Below are 4,693 nucleotides of genomic sequence, written 5' to 3'. Positions count from 1 at the left end.
GGTAACTTTCAGGGTATGTAATTTTTTTATTTTAAATTTTTTTTTTGCAACAGGACGTTTTATATAATATATTTCTATAATAAAATGATATGTCTTATTATATAATCAGCATCAAACAAACAATATAATTCTTATTCTCAGTGATTAAAGATTAAAGATGAAATGAAAAGATTGAAAAATTATTGTGCAACAACCAATTAGATGGCGATATGCACTATATACTGTATGTAAATGGCCATTGAACAAAACAAGTAAGAAACAGCATGGCACACTTTTTCTTAGCATCAGTTTCCATGGTGACTCATCGATTCGTCACTCTGTTGAGAATCCCTGCGTCCCAATCTTCATACTATCCATCCTAAATAATATGTGAGATTAAAATAAGTGTGTACCAAAGCATAGTAGGCCTATGTTGAAAAGAGTACGCCAAAATTCCCCGGATGGTCTACTATTTCAGGTCGATTTTTGAAATGTGCATCCATGCACACTCTGATGGCTAATATTATAGCAATCCATTGTGCTTTGGTGAAGGATTCGGTTCAGAACTACAAACACGAATAAAAAGCGTAAAAAAAAAAAACTACAAACATGGCGGATGTCCGAGACGGTTAAGTAGAAAGGTTTAGATAAAGGGGTTTGAGTTACGATTCTTACTCCCAGATGCGTTTTTGGAACCAACAAACCTCGAGTAAGCAAGGTTTGGGTTAATCAACCGAGAGTTCAGAGTAAGTTAACCTTGCTTTCTGGAATACAGCTCAGTACTCTGATATTCAATAGTTGCTCAATGAATGGAACAGTGAGAAAGGAAGGAATTAAGATAAGAAATTAACAGAAAAAGAATTTTAAGCAAAAATCTGTTTGGGTGTTGTATCCCATACGAAAATCACTTGGCATCACATTGCATCTCTTACTTACTTAATTTATACCAGGACACTATAGAATATTTTGAGTGGCTGGCAGATGTGTGAAGATGTTGAGTTATTGATTTATTGATTTATTTATTTATTTTAACTGCATGGCTAAAGCAGTTTGAAGTTTTCATTGCATTACAGTTTTAAATCACTGTGACCAATTTCATATTATATTCATATCATCAATTTCAGATCTGTTTTTTCTTAATCTCAAACAATCAATGGAAACATGCAGTTTAATTTAACAAACAAACAAACAATAAATAAATAAAATGGCTTAAAAACAGTGCCTTTTCTGTTTTCATTTATCGTTAAGCGGCAAGTGCAGATCATAACACAGGTATTGTGTTCTCATTTGTTTGACTTTAATCCCCAATTCTATAGTATGACTGGAATAAAGCAGTGGACAAATGGAACAAACTTCACCCAGCAATGTTCTTGGATAAGAAGGATTTCAGTGTTGAAGTATGTTCAAAACTCAAACTTCCGTTCAGTATTGATGCCTTTACTTTAACACTCTTTAAGTCACTCTGACATTGTAAATCTTCCCTCACACAGGTGATTCAACTGGATTATAACCAGAAGGACAAAAAACCCATCGACAATGTCTACTTCTACAGTAAGAGGAACCCCACTGTAGCCTTCAAGATTAAGAAATATCAGGTACTCACACCAATGTGCTGCTCATGTAATTTAGCAGTTCTAAATTTTTCACCAGTTAAAATTACATATATATTTATTTTATTAATGTATTATTAGATTAGTTACAAAATATTATTTAGAATTACAACAACAACAAATAAATGCATAATGGAACAGAAACTCAATTTAAAAACACATTAATGGCAACAAATTACTAACAGCAGGTAATCAAGCCATATCTTAATAATACAATTCTAATCATCCTGATGACACTGGGTTCAGAAAGTATTCGGGCACTTATCTTTTTATTTATTTTTTTATTATTATTTTGCAGCCTTATGCTAATGTTTTACATGACTTTATTTCACATCAGTCTACACTTCACACCCCATAATGACAAAGCAAAAACCAGATTGGTGATAACTTTGTAAATTTATATTAAAAATAAATAAATATAAATATAAATATTACACTGAAGTATTCAGACACCAAAAATACTTAATTGAAGCACTTTGTGACTGATTACAACATTACGTCTTTTGGTTATGATGACACAAGCTTTGCACTCATAAATGTGGGGATTTTCTGCCATTCTTCTCTCTCAAGCTCTATCAAGGTTGGATGAAAACAATCATCAGACATTTTAAGATTTCTCTAGAGATTTTTTATTGTGCTCAAGTCCAGGCTTTGGCTGAGTTTCTTGAGGACATTCAGTCTTGCGCTGTCCTGTCTGTTTGCTCAGGGTGACCTGAAGTAACAATCATGTCCTTGGTCATCTCTCTTACCAAGGCATCAATTGCTTGCTCTGGCTGGTGGTCAGGCTCTAGGAAGAATCCTGGTTGTTCCAAATGCCGTTTATGAGTTATAGAGGCCACCAGTGGCGGCTGGTCAATAGGGGGCGCTGGGGTGCCGCCCCCTCCAAGTTAGCCAGGGAAGAAACCTACATCAACGTTAAAAATAAGTAAAATATATATTGCTAAATATTCACGAAATTATTATTTAGTCATACTATTCGACTGGTAGTCATTTTAGCACCTATAAAACATTTTTTTTTTTAATAAAAAAAAACTCTATTTCGTTTGTTGGGTGTGTACGGGGCGCCGGACAAATGGGTGTCTATTAGGTCCGTAAACCTTGGAAACGCATGTGACATGAGGCTGAGCTCTAATTGGCTTGTTTCAGATTGTCCTCGGGGCGCAGAGCACTGCACCCCAGACCCTCCCACTTTTGATTTTAGCGAATCAGTATTGTTTTTATATATTTTGGCCTCATGTGATTGGATATCTCTTCCGAGATGAAAGTAAATTCGATTTTATCGTTACAAAAAAATCCTTTAACAAGGCATTCGAATGAAGAAGAAGAAGAAGAAGAAAGAAAAAAAAAATACAGATCTTGGACGGAGTTGGCTAGCTGGATGCGATGCAAGTCATGGCTTTTATTGTTTTCTCTGTTTGTTATTTCAAAGTCCTGTCACCGAAACATTGTGTACAATGACACAATGCAGTTTAACTACAGTCTATGATTTTAACTTGAGGCGATCATCGTGGTCCAAGCACAATGGCTTGTGTAGATAATATAGTTATCCAATGGACATCTCTGTTTTCAAGTAAAATATGAGTCTTTATGGAAGTATTATTGTATGCGGATTATTAAAATATCTTCAACTGGACATACATTTAGTCATGTCTGACAACTTGACAAATATGTTGTCAATACCATTAAAATTGAGATAAAAACAAAAATGATGATCTATAAGTATTTAGGAGATTGCCGTTTTTGCATACTTATTATATTGGGCAATTTATTGAACAATTTTCACAGTCTTTAAACTAAGATCTCAAAGGATTTGATATCCTGTGGCTCCCTCGTGTGGACAACATTAGTATTATGGCTTTAATCTCTGAATCACATTAATATAAATGGCTGATTTTATTTTATTACTATTATTGTGATTTTTATTTTTTTTGTAGTTCCATTCTATACAGTACATAGCTTAGCTCTGTTTTACACTGTGATATCCACAAAAATACTAAAGTAATCATAGTATTCACTTATTTAGTCAATCTGGGTAAATCAAAGCAAGTTTTTTGCTAGATCTGTAATTGTTTGTTTTTCTCGTGTATCACAGGTATCCAGTCTGCTGCCAAAGAAGTTTACTGAATATGTTGGTTGGGTTTACTACACAAAAAACTCTGAGGAGAGGGACGCTAAGGAGTGCTTTGATTGGTGGTGCCGTGGCATGGTGTGTATATGGTTTATCATAGTATATGGTGTGAGTCACACAAAATGTCTCGGTTATGTATGTAACCCTCGCTTCCTGAAGGAGGGAACGGAGACGTCACGTCGTGATCGACGAATTGGGATCTCGCTTCGAGATATGTAACTAATGAAGTAACTAAACGAGCCAATGCACATTGGCATGCAATTACCTGGGGTGACCTGGCCACTCAGCGGTGGTACAGCAGCCGTGGCGACGGGATGTGATGTCTCCGTTCCCTCCTTCAGGGAACGAGAGTTACATAGGTAACCGAGACGTTCCCTTTCAGTCGGTCACTACGAGTCACGTCGTGACCGACGAATTGGGATTCCCTATCAAAGCGCCATGGATGCTGGCCCTTCCAGTGCCCTGTGCGAGCCACCTGCGCCCCTTTTTGGTGTAGGCCGGGACTCGCAACAAGAAGATCATTCACCGTTGTCGTAGCATTACCCACTCAGTGAGATTGGATAACACTGGAAAAACATACCTGTACCACTTGGAACAGGAACGTTGCGGATGCCCCATCTACCACTTGGGACAGGAACGTTGCGGAAGCCCCATCCTTCCTGAAGGAGGTTTCAGAAGCAAATACACATATGAACATCCGTTTAGGTGCATATGGAAAATTGAAGGTGATTGTAACCCTCATGGAATAGCAGAAGTCTGCCGGGGAAACACGGGCTCTACATATGTAACCCAGCCCTCTACCGGTTCTCACAGATTCATCGAGTGAGGACCTGGCGCCGGACGTTCCACCACGTCTGGCTGCCGAGGGGAACGGAGGAGCTCGACAGGGCCTACAGTACGGATACTCTGGAGCAAGCTGACACTAACCGGGACCTCTCAGTGCCTCTACCCGTTTGAGGTGAGAACACAGGAGGAT

At 37.7% G+C, this 4,693-nt stretch overlaps 1 long non-coding RNA gene across 1 annotated transcript; it reads left to right on the top strand.

The window, feature by feature from the left end:
* The first annotated feature begins 1,321 nt into the window (after positions 1 to 1,321).
* On the top strand, positions 1,322 to 3,754 carry LOC107748322 (uncharacterized). Its single transcript, XR_001640920.1, has 3 exons — positions 1,322 to 1,376; positions 1,470 to 1,574; positions 3,682 to 3,754. It is a non-coding gene; the product is annotated as an uncharacterized LOC107748322 (long non-coding RNA).
* Positions 3,755 to 4,693: the final 939 nt, after the last annotated feature.

The sequence above is a fragment of the Sinocyclocheilus rhinocerous genome, unplaced genomic scaffold (assembly GCF_001515625.1).
Source record: "Sinocyclocheilus rhinocerous isolate Xijiao unplaced genomic scaffold, SAMN03320098_v1.1 scaffold18321, whole genome shotgun sequence".
NCBI lineage: Eukaryota > Metazoa > Chordata > Actinopteri > Cypriniformes > Cyprinidae > Sinocyclocheilus > Sinocyclocheilus rhinocerous.
The sequence above is the reverse complement of the archived record's forward strand: the minus strand, read 5'-3'. Positions and strand labels throughout refer to the sequence as shown.